Here is a 21,624-nt window from a genome sequence, read left to right as displayed (position 1 = left end):
CTGCTGCGGTCTGAGGGTTTTAGAGATGTCCCAGAACAGGTCGCCAGAGAGAGAGGAGTCCATCCTGGAACCACACCCGTCTCTCAGTAACACATCTTTGACAGCGGTAACAATTAAATCAGAGATGCAGCCATGCAGAGCTTCTGTACAGGCAGGGACAAGGACAAGGACACACACACACTCACCACAACAATCAGATGGCTGTTCGGCTCAGTCACGACCAATGCAGTCAGATGGGCTTGGTTTCAACGGATGGATGCACACAATAAGAACAATCACATTAAAACTCATCAGATCTCTAACCAGATTAAAGATGATCATTATTATTATTATTATTTAAATCCTTAGATATTTAGCATCTGTGTGAGCCCGTGTGTGTCCGTGTCGGTGTGTGTGAGTGGGGGACGTTCTTGGCCACACCCCACGCCGCTGTCAGTCATGTGCTGAGTGACACCGCCTGTGATCAAATCAACAAGCGACGTGTTCACTCTGCACAGATGGAATGAAATGGAAGCTAAATTCTTCACTTAAACAATGACCATGAGTCCACAGCAGAGTCTGTCCTGATCCGCGCCACCCACCCTCCCACAGCACCGCAAGGCGGGGGCGCGCAATGCGAGTACACACGCGTGGTAGTAGCTGTAAGACTTGCAGAGAGAGAGAGAGAGAGGGAGAGCGAGAGAGAGAGAGAGAGAGAGAGAGCAGCAGCTCCGTGGAGGAGGGCGACGTGACGGGAGGACCCAAAACAGAAGCACTCAGGACAACGACACACACACGAGAGAGGGAAACAGCGACTGGATGATATCTGCAGCAGATCTGGAGATTTGAACAGGCGGATACGCGATTACGCACGGAAGCTTTCCCTGCAGTGAGCGAGGTTTCTGGTGAAGAGGCGCACGGCGTCTTCATCGTCAGAAGACAAGAGGGTTTGAAGCGGGGACGTTTGCGGAGCAGCGGACCGCGGGGACCGTGGAGGAGGTAAAGGCTTTCTTTAGTGTTGGTGCTGTCAGTGGAGCTCGGTGTGGGCCGTCAGAGCGTCTGTCTGTCTGTCAGCTCATCAGCTGCAGCCTCATTCAGATACACCAGCGTATGGTCGTAGGAGACTGGTCAGCGGCTCAGACCCCCAGCTCCTCACCTCCTCCTCCTTGAATAAATGTCACGCTGCTTTCTTACATAAGGCGTAAATGTGCAGGTACAGATGTTGTGATGTGTGCTGGAGTCAGATCTGGGCTTCAGTGTGTGTGTGTGTGTGTGTGTGTGTGGTTGGGGGTTCTGATACATTGCAGTACCAGTAAATGTGACGCACTGGTATTTAAATGGATGTGATTCTGCGGGCTGGATCCATCCGGAGCTGCTGTGTAATCCTGCCGGGTCCTCTGTCGCAGAACTGGGTGTGCGTAAACGGCTGCAGGGGCTTTGTTTTTGGGCAGATCGGTTTTTCGTCATGTGCGAGGCTGCTTACGTCACAGTGCGATGGCTGGCTCAGGGCAGCAGGATGGTCAGCTGCTGTGAAGGAGGCTCATTGTGGACACTATATAAATCCTGTTGATCACACTGACAGACAGGCTCTGTTTTCTGATAGAGGAAGACAAGCAGTCCTCTTCAAACCCACGCACTGGGTAAGAGACTGGACTCTGTGGCTTCTTAGGCCAACAGTTTAATTCTTAGGGCTGAAATGTGTTTGTCTCTCAGCTGACATGTTTAAACAAGCCTGACCAGACCACCAGTGCCCCCAAGGTTTCTGTCCACAAGGCTCAGGAGATTGTCCCCTTGTTCCCTCCTCTTCCTCCTCCTCCTCTTCCTCCTCCTCCTCCTCTTCCTCCTCTTCCTCCTCTTCTTCCTCCTCCTCCTCCTCCTCTTCCTCCTCCTCCTCTTTCTCCTCCTCCTCCTCCTCCTCCTCTTCCTCCTCCTCTTCTTCTGGCTCTTAGGTGTCCACAGTAATGATGCTACTCTCTGTATTCTGAAATGCTCCTTGCCTGACTCGGCTCCAGCTGCTGTTTCAGGAGAATTCCCATACTGCGACGTCAACTTTGCTGACATTAACATTTCATTCAGGTTATTATGTAAGTGGCAAATCCTGCGAGAGTAGGAGTGAAAACATTGGTTTGACGGCTCCAGCTGCCCAGCCCGTGGAGCCGCCATCGCAGCGGTTAGAAGCTCAGAAGCAGCTCAGATATGTCAGAAAAAGCATCCAGAGCGTTTTCTCCTTACACACATTCACAGTCAATATAAACATCCCAGCAGTCGTCCCAGCTGAAGGGTGATGTATCTTTAATGTTAATAATTCATATGAAATGGAAGCCTTTTAATCCAAGCTGTTTGAGGACACTGCTTCTGGATTTTCTTCTTGGGGTGCCCATCTTTAACCACTGGGGCCCATTTTCCAAAACACTTTGACAGAGGTTTGCTGTCAGCTGTTATTCAGTATTCATGAAGTCCACCTCATATCCAGAATGTGGAGAACAGCGCTGCATTCATGATGTCCCGGATGAATGGAGCCTCTCCTCTGAGATTTCGCGGGGGACGTGAAAAATGACCTGTGAATATAAATGTTGTTTATTAATATATTTCAGACGGTCAAGGCGGCTGTGCAGGGGTGTGATGCATCTGTTCAAAGCTGCAGTGTGTTTACATGGGGTAGGATAGGACACAGATGAAGTAAATGGAGTCTGTTTAGATAAAAGTGAGGAAAAGTGAGCTCTTCATTTCTCAGTTTGGAACATTACCAGGACTACATGAGCTCATACTTTGCTCTGAGATTTATCGTAAGCTACAAGCTGATGATGATGATGATGATGATGATGATGATGATGATGATGATGTCTGTATCCAACCAGAGTTAAGCAGATTTAGGGGATGAGCTACAGCAAACGGCTGAAAGTCAATGTGAACCACAGGCCTACTGACATACATTTAAAAGATATGTCTGCTGTATGAAATCTGGCTGTCATGCTGCTGCAACACTCAAGGCCTCATGTAAGACAACACCAGGATGAGGTCAGGGCTTCACATGCCAATGATATGCATCTCTAACCAGGTGTATTTATAGAGCACAATGCTGTGTGTGTCATCTTAAATAGCATCTGTCTTTGTCCTCACACAGCTGGGAAGACTAGAGAAGATACTACACTCAGTAGTCAGGTTTCCATTGTTGTGAGAGCAGAGTCGTTTTTGTTATGATTATTTTGTCTTTGTTAAATCTTTGGCAGTCATGGAGAAACATCATGCACTATTATGATATATAATATGAAAGCATTCATAAGTGTGAGTGCTGAGGCTGCTGTCTTCCTGTGGTTTGAAGTCTTTCTCTTTCTGTCTTTGTTGCATGTAGAACAACTTGTTTTCCAGTGACTGATGTGGTCAAACAACACAAAAATCTACTACTGTGCCACTTTTGCTAGATGCTGATGCACTGATGCCTGATAAGGAAAGACTGAAACACTGTGATGACATCTATTCCTGCTGCTGGAGCTGCTGGTGTTCAGACCCTGACCTGTGGCATGATCAGACAGAGACCATCCTCTAGTGCTTATTTTAAAATGTCTGCCCACTCAATATAATGACAAACATTTGGAATAAAGCCATCTTTAAATTGTGCATTGACAAAGTGGCCACCTCCAGAAAAACGAAGACTATAGAGACATTGCAGTTTTGTTTATAGTTGTATTAAAGGTCGGGTAGGAGATTTCACTCTGATGCACTTTGTGTTAAATCAGTGTAACTTCTCTTTACAATCGGATAGCAACCGATTAGTTCGGCAGTTTCTCATTAAAACGAAGAATATGAATCATCTGAAGCTATAAAACATAAAAACATCAGCCAATCCTCCGGGTGGACCCTGAGCTGGTTGTCACTCTCTTTCTGCTCTGTGCACCAGAGAGGTACGTGCATGATGGCCGAAGTCACAGACCGCAGCTCGTCTTCAGGTGATGCGTCTATGTGATTGGAGGCGTGGCTTCAGGGTGAGCTCCGAGAGAAAGGGGCGTGTGTTTACTTTGAAATCTGGCTGACTCTCACTGAGTTTTCAGAATCTCCTCCCCTACCTTATGGCAGGGGGTGACCATTTTCACTGGGTGCCTGCTCACAACGCGAGCTGCCTCAGCTCAACTCACGCTCCAGCTCTTTCCCTGTAGTTGGATTAACCAGGTAGACCTTGATGCTGCCATCATGGCAGTGGTCATAGCTTCCAGCCTGGACTCTGAACTGCTCTTTAGAAACTTTGGCTTTAATCATATAAAAAAATAAGTCGCTGATTAAAATGTGTGTAAAATTACTGGCATTCATTGCTTCACTGTAGAATTCCATGTGTCCTTCGGCACACAGCTGCTTTTAAAATTGGATCACTGAGTGGAACAGGAGGGCTGGTGGATGCTGCCTGGTGACACTCTGTGACACTCCTGTGACGTGACAGTGATAGTGTCTTTGAGTGTTTGGGTGAAGACCAGCTCAGTGACTGCCTGTCTGGATCAGGATAACGTCCCGCAGACACGTGTGAGGGGATTCACATTCTGCTTGTTGTTGTTCTATAAAAGGAGCTAAAACAAAAAGAAATCCTTCTTTCTTTGGTGCGGCTGTCTCGTGATATTAATATCCATTTCAGTTTTTCCTCCTTCAAAGGCGTCGCCGTGTAAAATGTGTCACTGGTGCAGATTGTTAGCATGATAGCAGACGTCCTTTTGATTCCAACATGGCTCGATTCTTAGTGGGTCACTGCTGTTTATTATTCCTTCAGCTGTTCAAAGCTGGGCCCTGTGTGTTTTCTGCATTGATTATCACTTCTCACATCTCTTTGTATTATTCATTTAACCTCATACTATGGCTGTCATGGCTGCTTTAGGCACCATTGAAAGGAGTGTTTTCTTTGTGCAAACAAACGCAGTTTGGTGGCTAATTTCATTTCAACTCTGAGAATTTGGAGCGTTTGTGGTTTCTGGCAACAGGCAGCAGCTGGTGAAGGCATGGATCTGTTCCCTGGCACTGCCCGGGGCACTGATCCGCCAGCAGCACTGCTACGTTCTCCCCTTTACCGCTTGACTGGGTACAGATGGAGAGCGACTGGACAGGGATGATTAAGAGAAGGAGTGTAGGCGCTGATACATGATGAAGGATTCCTTTAAATCAACCAGCCAACTGCCAGGCTCTACTCTCTACTACAACTCTGTTGTTCTAGTTCAGCCCATGATGTTTCTTTCATTGTTTTCTTCTAACACCCTGGAATCAAATTTCACAACAATATAATTGAAAGCTCAGTGAATGAACTCAAGTGAAATGAGGCCAAACATTCCTTAATACAGGGTGTGTGAGGTTTTTGAATGACATGTGTCCACATCAGACCCACCCAAAGTCTGTAGGGTTATCCATACAATGTGTGTCAAATGTGTTATTTGGACAATAGAAGTCAAAAATGGCGACGAGGAAGTGCACGTTCTGCATCATAAAAACGTCTTTTATGTTTTGAATGTGTCTGTTTTGTCAGACCACAGTCTCTCTTTTAATGCCTTGAGCTTAGTGTAAGTGAAAACAAAACACAGCCGCCATGAAGCACTACACACCAGAACGCAACGTGACACAAACCCACTGAAGGACCGTGGACTTTTGGTGGGCTTTGGGAAGGTGAACATTGACGTTCATTGACGTGTGAGCAGGATGGAAATAAAAGGGTTAAAGCAGGTAAAAGGATGTTTTACATTAGGATGAGGATTGTCTTTGCATATTGTTACTACAGCATAAAGCAGCCAAGCCCTGACAGGCCAAGAAGCACAGCAGTCAGAAGACAAACGTTTTTAGCTTGAAGATTATCTATATCTATACGCCACGTTATTTGGAGGGTGAAAAAACTATTTGCATACAAGGCGACTCCCCAAAGTCACGTACTGTTGAAGAGGTCTGGTTTCTGGTTCCAAATAATCCTGGTTTGTTTGTTCAAGAGCCTGCATAATCCTGCCTCATCTCTGCCTTTGAGTTCCAAGTGGTATGAAACTGGGATTTTCCCTCAGTCGGCCCAGTTTTGTTTTATCTCCCGCTCCCTGTCCACTTTTGGGTGGTTTAGTTTTTCAGAGAGCTCATCCACATGATCCACATGACCAGGGTCCAAGCATTAAGCGAGAAGTCATCTGCCCCGCCTGAAGTGTCTTTGATCAGCTCACTGAATGAATCTCTAAAAGCTCACGAGGTCACAGTGTTTCAGGCTGACCCTGCCCTCAGAAGGAATGTCCCTCATCAATACAATATCGCATTCATCACTGTGTTTATGAGCTCAGGAAGCGGTTTTGTTACCAGCGGAGCCAGAAGTCAAACCACAACTGTCTCCACTGGACTTCAGTTTGAGAATCTCAGACAATAGCTGGAGGCTCGGAGGACACGGAGACCTCATAGTCCCGCTTAGGCCGATGTGAGATTTGTGACCCTCCAGTCAGCTGTAATCAGTTTTGGTTTGGAAGTGGGGAGCAGTCAGAGAGCTGTCCACAGAAAGCCCTTCACTGAGTATTAGCGCTCCGTCTGTGTTTTAGCTCTGCTGACGCTCGCATTGTTTGTCTCAGTGTGTTAACAGCAGATTGATGGAGTTGTTGCTCAGATTGACAGATCTAGCTCAGCCAGCCACTCTCCCCTAAAGCCAGCCAGACTGAAAAAAGGGTAAACTCCTGCCCCCTCTGCAATTAGCACCATGTCATTTTGGGGTTCGGAGGCAGTCGATAATGTCACATCTCACTCGTGTCTGTGGTCGGCTTCTTAAAATGTTTGACAGGGTGCCTGCACACTCAGGAGCCTGCGTTATTCCACGCTCGTGTGACTTGTTGGAGTGCTGAATTACTGTCTTTAATAGGCGCTTGTCTCATATTTGTGCTGTCAGTTAGTTTGCGAGCAGCGTCTGGTTCCAGTCACCAAGGCCCCGGCTGCGGGCTGGGACTGGAAGCCAAACGACGCCCCGCTGAAGAGCGCTGGCAGCCGACACACGCGAGAGGAATTTGAATACATGCACAGCACAACAGGCAAGGCAACGAGAGCATGTGACCTACTGTCTGCCACTGCTTCGCTTCAGTATGCTGTTGGCAGTATGTGTGTGTGAGACAGTCGTGGCCGGAGCCAGAACAAAGCTGTCTGCGACCAGAGGACTTTGGGCGTGGCACGTTCAGTTTGATGAAGCACCAGATGAAGTCTGCTGGTTACGGATTTAAGTCATCATTTTCAGGTGCTGTAGCTGAGAGGATTCATGGGTTGAGTCAGAACTGTATTTTCATAATCAATAATAAAAAAAATGGTGGGTACCAGAAATGAAAAGGTTTAATACTAGTATAGCTGAATGAATAAGCCATTTATTTATTTCTTTATTGATCTTATTTATGAAGGGGTTTTATATATATATATATATATATATATATATATATATATATATATATATATATATATATATATATATATATTTATTGATAGATTCAGTCCTTGAATGACTGTGGTCACAGTCTCTGTCTCTTTCTGTGCGCCTCTCTTCCTCTGTGTGGCCATAAAAGCTTAGTCATTCTGCCAAGGTTGTCTGAAAGTGGCTCTGTCCTGCAGTCTGTCCTACTTTGGTGCACAACTCTAAACTGGGACGCCACAATACGAATATAGCAGGTGTAGCAGCCTGGTGGTTCTGTGGCTCAAAGTCACATGCAGTGCCGTCTTTGTTGTCCTGTCCTGTCCTGTCCTGTCCTGTCCTGTCCTGTCCTGTCCTGTCGTTTTACTGTGGATCGACAACAGTCCTCACAAGAAAAACCAGACAAAGTGAAGAAAATGGTGGAGAAGTTTGTTGTACTTGTATGCTTGTATAGGAGACATTTGCCTTGTGATGTGTCCTGACATTGTCTCTACTAACACAAACCATGATGTTTCCTAAACCCAACCAACATGTCTTCATGATGTAGTGTAGATATGGCATCCACCTGTCACTCAAAGCCCATAATGATGCATTCAAACAAGCGTCCATAGAGTTGTTATTAGAAGTGAACTTATCAATAGAGACCAGGACTATTTTTGGATCCATCTGTAAACTTGTTCCTGCTGTAAATCTGAACGTGGAGGTGCACCTCAAGTGGACAGTCAGGGAACTGCACTGTGATGTTTGGGACTTGTTGCTGCTTCATGCGACCCCACCAAGATGATACTATTGTTACTACGTCATTAATAATGCATGAGGACATTTACAACAGACTTTTGGTTTGTAATAACATGCATCATGACTTCTTGTGTCCTCCAGTCCATCTTCCAAGCACTGGTCAGACAAACTGGATTTGGACTTAAGTAATTATGATGAAAGTATTTTACTTGTCTACACTTAATTAACCAGTCAATTGGGAAAATTTATAAAATGCTACTTGTAGCCCTTAAGCAGCTTAGCAACAGCGAGCTCGGGTCTTTCTTCTTCTATTTGCATCCTCATTAGCTCATCTCTGTCTCATAACACAACAAAGACCTGCAGCAGCCACGTCATCATCCCCGTCTTCGTGGTCCTGGCTGCTCATTCTTCTTTTCCTCATCATTATTTGTATGTTAATAAAGCAATTAGTTGGTGTTTGGATGTGCGGGCATCCTCTCTCTCTCTCTACACTACAGATGGTTCATTCAGGCTCGTAGTCCCTGTGACAACATAACCTCTTCAACCTTCCCTGTCAGGCAGCAGTTGCTAGGAGCCACACACAGCTAGTTGGTAACAATAAGGGGAAACGCAGATGAGCTTCACAAAGGGAGTTTTTTTGTATTTTCTTTTAGCTTAGAAGTGGCGTCAGGTAAGAAGATTTTTATCTCATGTTTCTTAGATGGAGCATAATCTGCTGAGACTTCAGGTGTGTGCTGTTGCTTGTGTTGGCTTCAAGTGTTGTTAAAGCTGTAACATGTTCTTTAATGTCAAACAGCTTGATGGGTTCAGCTTCTCAAATGTGAATATGTTTTGTTCTCTGTGACATTTTTAGACTATTAACAATGGAATTTGTGTATGTGAGAACTGTTATGGCCACAAAAATAAAGACTGGAAACAAAGAGCTGCAAAATACATAAGCAAACATCACATGGAGCAAGAAAACCTGTTAGACACCTGAGGAGGGCGGTTTAGGAGCGGCAGACATATCAGGCACGCTGTGTCCGTCCCTCAGCTTTGCAGCAGTGTTTCTGATGAAGAGCTCTTCGCTTCCTCTCAGAGCAGCAGATGCTCCTTGGTTAAAAACAAGGGGTCTCATCTAAAGCAATGATGAAAGCTGCTCGTATAAAAAAATGAGCCGCGGATGGAGCGCTACCATTGGCCGGGGATGAACGAAGGAAGGCAGGCGATTGGCTCGAGGCTCCAGAGGAGATGCAGTGTGGTTGGCTGTTGTCACGGTGCTGAAAAGGAGTGTGTGTGTGTGTGAGCTGAGGGTGTTTGTGTGACAGCAAGAAGACGGTGTGTGTGTGTGAGTGTGTGAGTGTGTGTGTGTGTGAGCTGAGGGTGTTTGTGTGACAGTAAGAAGACGGTGTGTGTGTTGAGCTGAGGTCAAGGTGAGCACAGTGGGGTTTAATTTAGTCGGAGCAGGGTGTGAAGCAGGCCCGCTGCGTCTACACGAGTGTGAATGAAGGGTCTTTGAGACAGGCTCTGCCAACACTCATGCTTGTGTACAGATACACACACATACACACTAATAACTTGGTCGAGATCACATGTCATCTTCCTGTTGAAGTGTAAAATAGACTTAAATATGAATCACCACCTGATCTGATACTATCTGAAGCAGATCGTGTGGTTAATCTTCAGATGTCTTTTTGTGCCACAGTACAATATATTTACTTGTTATTTGCATATATAGAGATATATATATATCTGTATTCTTGGAATATCACTATCCACTCCCACTCCCCCCTTGGGTATATTACATTACAACACAGCTGTATCTATACCCGTCATCCTCTAGTGGAGTTAATGTATTGGCTGGTTAAAAATTCATGGCAGCCTCCATTATGGCCTTTGAAGCCCATTCCAGCTTTGATGCTTGCATGTTTGTTAATTCCAGGAAGTTCATCTGTTTCTTCATATCCTGTATGTTTTTAAGTGCCACATGTGAGAACTCTTTGTTTGTATGTGTGTAAAAAACCCCTCAAGCTTCACTTCTAAGCCTCATCACTTCTAAGCCTCATCACTTCCTGTGTGCAGAGAAGGTCTCCCAAGGAAAACCAAAGGCGTCAGAAGCATTTCACATTATTTTTATGTTTCCAGCAGTTACTTGTTTATTACTGTCCATGTTTAGTGTCCTTTGTCTACTTTTCTCTATCGTAAGTAAACATGGACTTTGTCCTTTACATTGAAGGAGATCAGAGAGCCTGGATGTGTTCAGTATAGGAGGAAATTTAAATCTCTGCGGCTTCATTCTCTCTGCGGCTGACTGACAGTTGATTAGGTGCTGGAGACAGAGGAGGGAGGCAACAGCAGCTGCTGCCAGAGAGAAAACAATCAGCGAGTCGCACACTGGCCTCTGAGTGGATTTGGTGGCTGGATGGAGAGAAAACAGGGAGGGAGGAGGGGCAGGGAGACGGTGTCTGCGCTACATGTCTAGATCGCCGTGTGTGTGTGTGTGTGTGTGATTAGATGTGCCTTTTGTTTTCAAGATCTGTGTGTGTGTGTGTGTTGCTGCTCCTGTGCAGAGATTTAGTCGCGCCTGCAGCGTGTTGGCTGCGTGTGTGTGTTTGTGATCAAATTTTAATGTGGGGAAACTGGGTCGTTCCACCAACAAACCACTTAGATACAGCTGAATAATTGAGATTTAACAGCACGGCTAAACAAAGTCTACAATTAACAGTAACGATGATAAAACACGTTGCCTTGTTTTGGGTCAGTAAATTAAATAGGAGTGTATTTGATCATTAAATAATCACTCTGGTTTACCTTCTCCTTACACAGTGGTTTACAGTAATAGATTTGATGTGTAGGCAGGTGATTAGATGGACCATGACCAATGAGTCACCACACACAACAAGCATCTGGTTCAGTGTCAGTTTAGAATCTGGCAGGACAGATTTTTGTGAATTTTGAGCTTACAAATCTTGCAAGAGTCGAGCTGCCGCAGCGTGTGGCCCTAAACAAAGTTTCATATTCCATGTGTGGTGCAGAGGATTTATGACTTGATGCCTGAGGAGACATTGAAAGTGTAAATGTGCAGAAACAAATGCTATTTAATGAAAGCTAACGGCGTGTCAAGCTGCATTACAGAGCAGGAAGAGTGGACCTGACGTGTGTAGTTGACTGAGAGCTTCACCAGACTTTCATCAGTACTTGTGTAGATTATGACGTGTGTGGCTATGTTTATCATAAGTGTGTGTGTCTGTGTGGTTAGAGTTTGCGGTGGAGTATAAAAGGAAGTGTAGATTAGACTGTGTCTCTCTGTCACTTAGCAAATGCAGGCACGTCATGTTAGCAGGCTACAAAACAGATATCTGTGTAAATACAGTTGGAACTGATTTTTTTAGTTTTGGTTAAATGTCTGACTTCTTCTCTTCCGCCTCCTTCCTCCCTCTGTGACGGTCTGAGTCTTCCTCTCTATTTCACCGCTGATTTATTGATGAGGATATAATTGCCTTCTTTGTTCCCACAGCAGATTCACACACATATTTTGTATTATTCATCTTGGCATGTTTGTGTGTGTTACAACTCACACAATGTGTCACAACAAATGCTCATACTGTTCCTTAGCTTGATGATGGTGGGTGTGTGTGTGTGTGTGTGTGTGTAAAATCCTACCTCGGTGATGCATTCGGCCTAATGGCTGCATTCTTGGTAGTAAATGGAGTGTACCTAATCCCACGCCATTGATACCCCCAGAGTCACACACATGCTCGTGATCAGAGCTCTTCTTCCCTCAGGGCTTCTGCGCAGGAAGCAGACTGGTAGCTGATGCTGCGGTCGCCTCTGCCCTTTAAAATGTCATCATGAATCCCATGCATCTAAATGTTAACGTCCCAATCTGAAATAGCTGTTGGCCATAGATCCTACAGCTGTGTTGAACGTATATGTGAGCGTCATCTCACCGGATTTGGCAGGCCCTGGCGCTGCTTTCCTTCTCCAATTTTTCTGAAAATGTTCTGTCTAACAGAAATGACACACACATGTGGTCTGCAGGCGACATGAGGGTTTTAAGTCGAGCGGCTGGTCGGCTGCTGCCTGGAATCTCATTGGAGAGCTTAAAGCTGGTCCCACAGACTCTGTTTCTGTGATATAGTTCTTCAGAGGATTCAGCTTCTTTCTGTATGTTGGTCATATCTAATCTGCACAGGATTGAACTCGGAAGGGCAGAGAGGGTGAAACCAGCCAGGGATGTTGCCATGGTAACACCAGTGAAATAATCACTGGGCATCTGGATTTGTGGAAAGCACAGAGAGATGTAATTGAGGAGTTTCTCTACTTTAATGAATGGAGGTTGGTTGTAGTTGCTTTTGTCTTCCTTTATCTTACAAAAACCAAGATTCTGATGTTTGTATAGAGGTGCAGGACTTTGTATTGCAGGGAAAACCCACTGCGACAAAAGTGTGACAAAAACATTCATTAAAGCCGCTTCCCTTGCCGTCGTCCCTGTTTTATTTCCGACGTTTGCTGTGCGAGCACCTGTAACATGCGCTGCTCATCTCGCCGAGGTAGGACCCTGATTTATGACCCTATTTAGAGTCATCTTCACCAAGCCTTTTGTGTTCCCCTCTTAGCCTCCAGGGTCAGAACAGAAAAAAGTCTCTTTTTAGCGCGTTGCCCGGTTTTCAATGATGGGACGCAGTGGAGCGTTTCCTGCCAGTGGGTCTTAATAATACAATCGCTCGGCCACAAAGAGAAGATGAGAAACGCTATCAGCTCTACAATCAGTTCATGCTGTAGCTCCATTACTGTAGGCATGAGACTTGTAGTGTTATTGAATTTACTCAAAGCTCAACACCACTGGTGCCAGCAGAAGAGCTGCTACAAAAAATAAACCTACCATGTTTTATGACACATGATAAGTCCTCAGAACCAGGGATCTAATATGCAGCCTTATTGTCTGATCCCGGCAGCAGGTTTGAGTCCTGGATGCTTCAACTTCCTTTCAGTGAGGAGCTGGGAAGGAACCAGGTCAGACTGCCTGCTCATCCAGAGGACTTCTTCCTCCATTTGCATATTTAGCACTTAGGCTGCCTTGGTTAGCATTAGCCCTGTATATACAAACAAAACTGATGATGAATATTTCATCATCATTTGCCAGTAAAGTCCGATCTCACCACTGCTGCAGTCTATAGAAGCCGGTTTCTGATGGGCCATGTGTGTGAACGGGTCTGTTTTAACCCAAACCAAAACCTTTACAAAGCAGTTTCTGTTCCTGCCACTGTTTCTGTGTCAGGGCGTGTCGTTCTATCTGTTGACTCCTTGTTGCCTAAGACGAGTCTGTTTGTCTCGGGCTTGTCTGTTTTTTTATATAATGGAGAAGCATCTAGAGCACCAGCAGCTTTTGGTACCAGTATTTGTATGAGTGGATTATTTCTGTCAGCTTGTGTGACACCTCTGAAGAGGAACTTGGAATAAAACCCCTGCAACATAATGAAGGGTTAAACCAGCCGTGCGGCCTGCAGAGCCCCGTTATTAGTCATCTTTGACCTACAGGCACGACACTCAGATCTGTTCGTGACACTTCCTTGTTTTTGTCCACTGTCTGATCCGTGTGAGCGCAGCACTGCACAGCTAGTTAATGATGTTCATGGTTTCTGAGGCCAGAAAAGCTGCATTTTCTTATCTTAACCCAATCTTAACAGACTACAGCTCCAAAATTGTTTATGTGGAGGGAGCAAACAGCATAGGGAACTGTGGCTGAGGTGGAAGTGAAAGTGACCACGCTGCTGTGTTCTTTCGTCTCTTATCGTGTCATGTTTCTTCAAAATAAAAAAAGGACCTTGACACATCTTCCCCTTTCCTGATTAAGGGAGTCATTTCCTTTTGGATTTCATTGTGAAAGGGAGCTGCGCTTATGTTTCTGGTTGAAAACAGAATAAGGATAAACTAATAATATGGAGTGAGAGGAAGAGGGAGCAAGATGAAGTAAAGCAGCTGCCAGCAAAGCGTAGAGCAGCAGAGTGGCTGCATTGTTTCCAGCCTGCTTGAATTTGCTTGAAATGCGAGCTCTAGCACACAGTAGGTGGGGTTGAGGCAAACAATGCAAGCTTTTCCTCAAAAAACAAATCAAAACGTCAAACGGACAGTTCTCGGAAACTGTAGCACCGCTGAACTGCGTACAGTAATCGGCTTCCTTTAATGAAACACCTCGTTTTCTTGTAGGCGCGGGACCTGGTTGATCACTGCAGAGCTCCTTCACAGTGTCAGAGGTCACAGTCGAGCTCAGTAGAGTGAAGTGTTTACACACCCGTAAACAGACTTTTATCAAAGCTCAGACTGGTCTGGTCCAGCACATTCTTCTTATTTTTGTACTGTGGTCTGAGATTTTTTGGGAGCCCCTCCTCTTTTATAAACTTGATAGGTAAAAATAAAGGCCAGGCAACAATAACACCAAACATGGGCTCAGAAATTCCTACAGTCGGAGATCGTAGTGGACACAGGTCCTCCACCAAACGTGCTTTATGAAGGCTTTTAACTGGTGTCAGTGGTTTTCTGAGTGGGTCGACCTTGGACATCTCAGCTCTTCCTCCACACGTCCTTGCTGACTGTGGAGAACATGATGGTTCGTCTTCCCGTCGGATATATGACACCACTTCTCCACACCCGTGTTGCCACGGTTGGTTGCATGACTCACTGTGACAGGAGGCGACCCTGGAACTTCTTGAGGGTTCCTGTCCATATCTCTACATGCTTCAGTATGTGTGCTGAATGTCTTCTTACTCTCTTTGTTGTCTTACATGTCATTTGTTTAGATTATAAAGGATCATTTTGTCACTATCATCAGCTTGCATAGAAAAGTTCTCAGAGCATTAAAACATGAATCTTTCATAAGGTCACCCGTAGGTTTTCTAAAAATGGTTTTACAGCTTATCTTATCTGAGAACCCTCAGACCCACACATGAGACGTCATCACATACATCACTGTGGTGATTTGTGTAGTTTTACAGACTTTTTTTGTGGCATGCTGTGTGGGAGAGGCTCTGTGAGGCTGCAGGTGGCCTCTGAGGCAGCAGAGCTGACTCTGTGGCTGTCCAGCCTCTTCATCAATGTCTTCACTGTTTACACCAGTTCGCCTATAGCAAAGAGAGACGGTGGCTGTTGAGGCGATCCCTGTTTAGAAGATAATTTAGACCCATGTGGGGAATTTGGTAGATGGTGAACAATGATCAGAGAGAATAAAAAACAACACTCAGAAAGACTTGTTCTCCATAAGGACGTGACATGTCAGATTCCAGTAGAGTTTGAGTGCTGCTGTCAAAGGCAGTGTGGGCGCAAACATGCAATTCACCATCCCCTCTGCTGATTGCCAGATAGTGTCCCTTGTTGCTGGTGATTCTTGTGGTTTTGCTGGTCTTTGCCTTTTTTCTTGTTGCAACGCGACCAGTGTCGTGTTTCAGCCTGGTCTTACTGAAGTGCTGCAGACCTCTTCATCTTAAAGCCATTCAGCTCCGTCCGCACTGACTGCTAGTGCTTTTATGTATTTTTACACACACACACACACATGCATGCAGTCGATGCAGAAATGCACACGTTAGCTGCTGACCTGTTTTTGTGTGTCCACATGCGAAGCCTAGCAGGCTGTTGACCTGAAGTCATGGTGGCAGGCCTGCAGAGAGGAAGTATTTGGACTGAATAATCGCTCTACCTGTCCTGCTGTACTGTGCATTTATTCAGGCCTGACATGCTCTGATTTCACCAAATCTACCCAACAGACGTCATAAAAGCCCATAGCATTGTTTTTTTTTAATCTGCATCCAAAAATGTAATCCCCCTGTTGTCCATGCAAACAAATGCACGCATCGTGCTGGTCGTGACATGTTTGGTTCTTCTTGGTCCAGCGCTGTGAGAGCCATTATTAGGGCCAGATTTGCTTTGCTTTGATCTTCCCAAAACGCCGTGGCCTCACCATTCATTACAGCACAGAAATTATGCATGAGGAACTGTCAGTCCACGAGCATTACTCAGCCTGAGCCCCTTTTGGTGAAATTGGAAAGTAGCGGAAGAGAGAGAGGAAAAAAAAAGCCGTTTTAAATGAAGGGTTAAAAGAGGAGAGCATCCTTTGTGGGCATTTAATTGGCTCTGACGTTTTACATCTCGAGCCTTTTATGGACACTCACAACCCGAGCAGCTTAGGGTGAGTAATACAGTATGAAATGAGGTTTGTTGTGTTGAACATCTTAAAAAATCTTTGTTAACGTCATGAACATTTCTCACAATGACCGGCACTGCCCTCTCGACATTTGGAGCTTTACAGTGGAAACACACACACAATCGGAGTTTATCTGAGCATTGATTTATTTGAAAATGAAAAATGCGACTGTCTAATGTACAAAACAGAGACTGATATTGATCATGCTCCAGCAGACACAGATCCCTGCAGAAAACTGCGAGGCCGACGGGAAGCAGAAGTGGAAACTAGGGGAATCAATGAGGATGATGGAGCCATTAGTGACACCGTGACCCTGGCAAGGTTAGCTGGATTTTTGTAGCCTTGATTGAAAGTGGGACTGTTGGTGTTGTGTAACTGTTCGGTGGTTACAGCTGATGGTATGCCTGTGGTCAGTCTGTTGACATTTCAGGCGCAGGTTTCGTCTGTTAGAAGTGCGGCCCGAGCGTCTTTAAGCCCATCTGCTGGTCCTGCCCGCCCTATTAAGTTCTACTCTTTCATTTTCCGCAGTTCTGCGGTGTCCAGTAGTTGCTCAGCAATAGCTCTTCTGGATGGCGTTCAGCTGACCGCACCTTGAGGAGCCAAAGCTGTGGGTGGATCATCTCTTGTTCTGGTGCTCAAGTCCTGGGCAAAGCTGATTTATTGCAAACACACTTGGGGGTGTTTCTGTTGGCCTCGCTCAGGTGGTTGGAGAAACACAGGCCGAGCTTGTCCTTGGCTCTGACTCACATTCGCTTTTATTCAGTGCAGCAAGAGAGCAGTGTTTGATGAAACTGATAGGAAAACGTTTTTACCTTTTAAACTTAATCAGCCAGATCAGTGACAACGTTTACTGTAGTGGATTTAACCCAATTATTCAAGACTACTTTCCACATCTGCTGGAACACTGAACAACGCTGGTCTTTTCATTCCATTACTTTGGATCACACTAAAATATGAAAATGCTATAGATTAAACATTATGGGATTCTTCTTGTGAATGGTGCCATGAACTTTACGTTATAATGCTTTATTTCAAAATTTTAAATCAAGAAAAGTTTGTTGTCATCTCAGATTCTAGAAGGAACATGATGACAGCTGTAAACTCAGACATTAGGAATTGACTCCCCTTTGGAGACAGCCTTAGTGGTCACTCAAGGAACTGCAGTTTTTATGCACTTCATCGTTAGCTTTATTTATTGTGTGTATTATGTTTCTTAAAATACTGGCATCGATTTATAAGAAGAAAAACCTCATTGTGTACAGTGCAAAGCAATAAACCCTCTAAATATTTAACTCATGACCATCCGTCCGTCTGTCTGTCTGTCTCAGTCCCTGTTGGACATGTTCAGTCAGGAGCCCTGCAGGACACACCCCAGCGTGCTGCAGGGAGGTCGACATTTTCTCCCTGCTCGCAGATCAATAACGACTCGCTGCCCATATAGAGTCATCTGTATCTCCTGAGAGATGGTTAGCTGCATCCTGAGATGAGTCTGTCTCTGAGGCTGCCGGCCTTAGATCACAACACTGCAGATGGATCTGCATCTTTATGCACTCTGAAACATGTTTAACCTGAGACAGCAGTGTGATTGATGACAGTGCATCAGTAGTACAACATACTACACAAAATAGCACATCTAGAAATATATAAGAGAGACATGACACTCACTGATTTCAATCAAGCCTGTAACTATGGCAACAGAGATGCTCAGTTGATGCCTGGATGTAGTGAGGAGGAAAGGGGAGGGGGTTTAAATCAATATAGCTCCTCATGATGGCTTTTTTCTGATGCTCCATTAGTGTGTGTGTGTGTGTGTGTGTGTGTGTGTGTGTGTCGTGCCAGGAGGAGAGAGAATCAGGTCGAGGTGATGTCATCCCCCTCTGGGGAATGTAGTAACGCAGTGAAGGGTGGAGATGTGGCTCTGCACCATGTCTTAATCACACACACACACACACACACCACTACGTACACCTCCACACAGAGCATGGACTTACTGAGGGGCCCAGTGTGGTGGAAGCCCACCTACATATGTAGAGTTAAAAAATGACCCAGTTTCTTCCTGTGGGTCTTTGTGCTCTGTCACAGCACCTTATGAGGTTCAGATCTGTCCAGTGACTGGTTCGGCCCAGAAGGTTTGCAGCCTCACTGCTCATCTGGGTTTGCAGTGGTATTTTGGATACTGGGCTCCTGAACCTCACTGAAGTGAGAGAGAACATTTTCCTTGGATCTTCTTTTTTCTTGACTTCCTGGATGAGCCTTCATCCTACTCTTGCAGGAATTTGGGAAGGTCGGACATCTTTTTTAAAGTTTCATTGTGGTTCCAAGTCCTCTGCGTTTGAAGACACTGTGTGTCTGTGCTGTCCTGGAAACCCTTTGATTGTTGTGTTAAAGTGGTGGACATTTTTTGTTTACTCTTCCTCTCCTCCCTTTTCCTCTACTCAGGTTAAGGGCAAAGATGCCAGATGAGAACAGAAACAGACATGTCTCACTCCAACATCCTTTGAGCAGACATTGCATCTTGCACGCGCACACACACACACACAGACACACAAACACACAAACGCACAATCGCACACAGCTTAGAGTGCTGCACTAAATGACTCGGCATTCTGAGTGCGTGCAGGCAGATGTTTGTGTCTGTGTGGGCTCAGTTCCTGTGAGCTCTGCTGGCCTGATGGAATTCAGGAATGCACACACACACACACACACACACACACACACACACACACACACACACACACACACACAAGGCCTTGATTATGAAGCTTTTTTAAAAATTGTTAACGTTCCACAGGAAAGCGAAGACATTTTCTGTCTGTTCTGGCGCAGCAGCAGGAGCACACCTCATGGAGGTTAAACTAACTAAACTACAAACACAAGCTTTCATGTACAGATTGGCTATAGTCTGAGGTGGGGTGACAGCCGGGGAACAGACGGGGATAAACGCAGCCACTTTCTGTTGAGAGTGAAACATCCAAACATCCAAATCAATGCTCTTAATGTTGTATAAAACTCAGTTTGGGACGTTTCTCAGTTTTGAGGGTTTGATTGCAACACCGAAGGATACACCGACTGCTGAGGGAGGGAAAGAAACACATTTGTGTCTTCCACCCACGCTTTGCTCAGATGGTGTGGGAATTTGAAAATGGCAACTTTGTGGTAACAGACATGAATTCCTGACCTTCAAAATGTCACCATTCCAAAAGGGAACCACATGAAGAGTCTGTTGCATGATCTGTTTGTGTGTTTGTTCCGGGTGATGGTGAGATGTGCGACCCTGAGGTGTTTGAGTCTATAGGAGTCTGGATGGGGTCATGTTTAGTGAGAGCTTGTGGGGAGTTAAAAAAATGCGCCTGTAATCCTTCAATGATCAGCTGTGATGATGGATCAGAGGGTGGGGCGAGAGTCTGCAGTTCAAAGTGTAATTTAACCCCGTAGTTCCTATTCTGCCACTGCAATCATCCCCTGTTTAATAAGCACAGTACAACCTTACGTTTGGGGCTGAGGAAGCAAACACACCTCCTGTGTGGAAAGATTGTGAGTTGTGTGAAGTGTGTGTGTGCTAACAGTGTGGAGGAATGCTGAGGTTTGGTGTTTATTGCTGCTGTGTATTTGTGAGAACCGACTGTGGGAGAGGAGGGGGTGTTACTGTTTACCAGCCAGACTCAGAAGACCTGCAGGACAAGCTTCTCATTTGCATTTAATATCTTGATGTTTGCCTGCTGTTTTTTATAATGGCTGTGTTGCAGGAGTACAGTAATATGCTGCATGTTTGTTGTAAAGCTTCAGTTTTTAATTCTCTGTCGGTGCCAAAGAATGATCTGGAGATTTAGTCCTTTGAAAGATGAGAAACACGAGGTTGTGAAATGTCAGTGGGTATTACAACTGTTATTGAGTCATAAAATGAAGTCCTAATCGAGCCTTTTATTAAGGCTGCTTTCTGCCCTAAGAGTTTTCAGAGGATATTAAAACCATAGCAACTAAACTAAGAAAAACAATGTCTGATGAACATGGTGGCAACATTCTTGATTCAGCCCTGTAGTTCCTGGACCATTGGTTATTATTAGGGCTGATTCTGTAAATTATAAGTTGTGGTGAATTTACTGCTATTGTAACAAAGACTTTACAAATTATGAGGCTTACCTCTATAAATAATTTACAAATGTAGTTTCACTCTATATTTCTTCCCTCACGTGGCTCTATAGGTGGTTTTCCACTGCAGGAACCACCAGACCATGTTCTTTCCAGCACTGGAACATCCCATGTTCTTCGGATATGTTTTGACTGCAAGAACATTTTTTGGTGGTAGAAGCTGCTGCATGTTTTTACCAGGCCACCTTCATTGTAGAGTTCATTGTACAGTTTATCCAGTCAGCCCCACCTCACAGCTCTGACTCACTGCCCTTAAATGCTCTGTTAGTTCCTGCAGTGGCAAAACACCAATAGTGCCTCTTCAGGGAGGTTGTGCCTGGAGGATCAGCTGACACAGATCAGCTGATGTTGGCCGTATTTTGTGCTTTTATCTCAACACAAAACAGATAAATGGACTTCAGAATAACCTAATGCAGAAGCTAATGGACATGTTTAACCACACGGACACCGAGGAAGAGACAGCACTGATGTTTTCTAGGAAGTCGTAAAGGGTGGTTGCAAACAATATGAGAGCATCCTAAGGCCCTTTTTAAACTGAAGCTGACATTAGAAGACTTCATTCTTGAGGCTTATTAGGCCTAATGTGTACATAGATCTTTGTTTTCTTAAATCAATACTTACTGTATAATATCCTTAAACTGTCGTTGTACGGCTGCCTGGAGCGCCTACTTTCTCTCTCTTTGTGTATTCTCCTGTCTCTTCTGTCAGAGTAGAAACATTTATGTGGAAGGATTAGATGTTATTTTCTGTCAGACTGATTTGGATACATTTGGATTCCTATGTGTCACCGTTTCTTTCCTTTTGAACCTTTTTCCCTTTCTCTGTCAGCTGCCTTCACTTCATCCACCTTCATGGAAGTAGCCCTGGTTTCTAACATTTACAGTTTTTGCTCCACCTGAGTGATGGCTGTGAATATCCGTGACCCTGGGCTGAACCTGTGCACCAGTCAGATGACTGCACGCTCTCATTAAGACGTCCTCTTTCAGTCTCTCTCCACATTAGAGCAGAAGCTCATTTCTCCTGCACGGCAGCTTGCGGCCTTATCTCAACACGCTGTCAGCGCTTTAGATTTAACCATGTCAAAACAAGATGCTAACAGACGTTTAGCCTCCTCTTCCTCTTTTCCGTCTTTCCACAACCTGTTGCCTCCATCACCCCCCCCCTTCCCAGCCATACCTGACTTATATCACTTTTCAGCCTCATCCAT

General features: G+C 45.1%; 1 protein-coding gene across 12 annotated transcripts in view; it reads left to right on the top strand.

The window, feature by feature from the left end:
* The first annotated feature begins 536 nt into the window (after window positions 1-536).
* The window catches only part of LOC114451646 (unconventional myosin-IXa-like), a 98,321-nt gene continuing 77,233 nt past the window's right edge, over window positions 537-21,624 (top strand). For 9 of the 12 annotated variants that reach the window (XM_028430424.1, XM_028430423.1, XM_028430421.1 and 6 more), the window contains exon 1: window positions 538-978. The gene's annotated coding sequence lies outside the window, so the exon portion shown is untranslated. Of the gene's footprint in view, window positions 979-21,624 lie in introns of all 12 variants that reach the window. The other 3 variants (XM_028430422.1, XM_028430420.1, XM_028430428.1) reach the window with 1 other exon arrangement.

The sequence above is a fragment of the Parambassis ranga genome, chromosome 19 (genome assembly GCF_900634625.1).
Source record: "Parambassis ranga chromosome 19, fParRan2.1, whole genome shotgun sequence".
Lineage (NCBI taxonomy): Eukaryota > Metazoa > Chordata > Actinopteri > Ambassidae > Parambassis > Parambassis ranga.
Note: the sequence above shows the minus strand (reverse complement) of the source record. Positions and strands in the feature narration are given on the sequence as shown.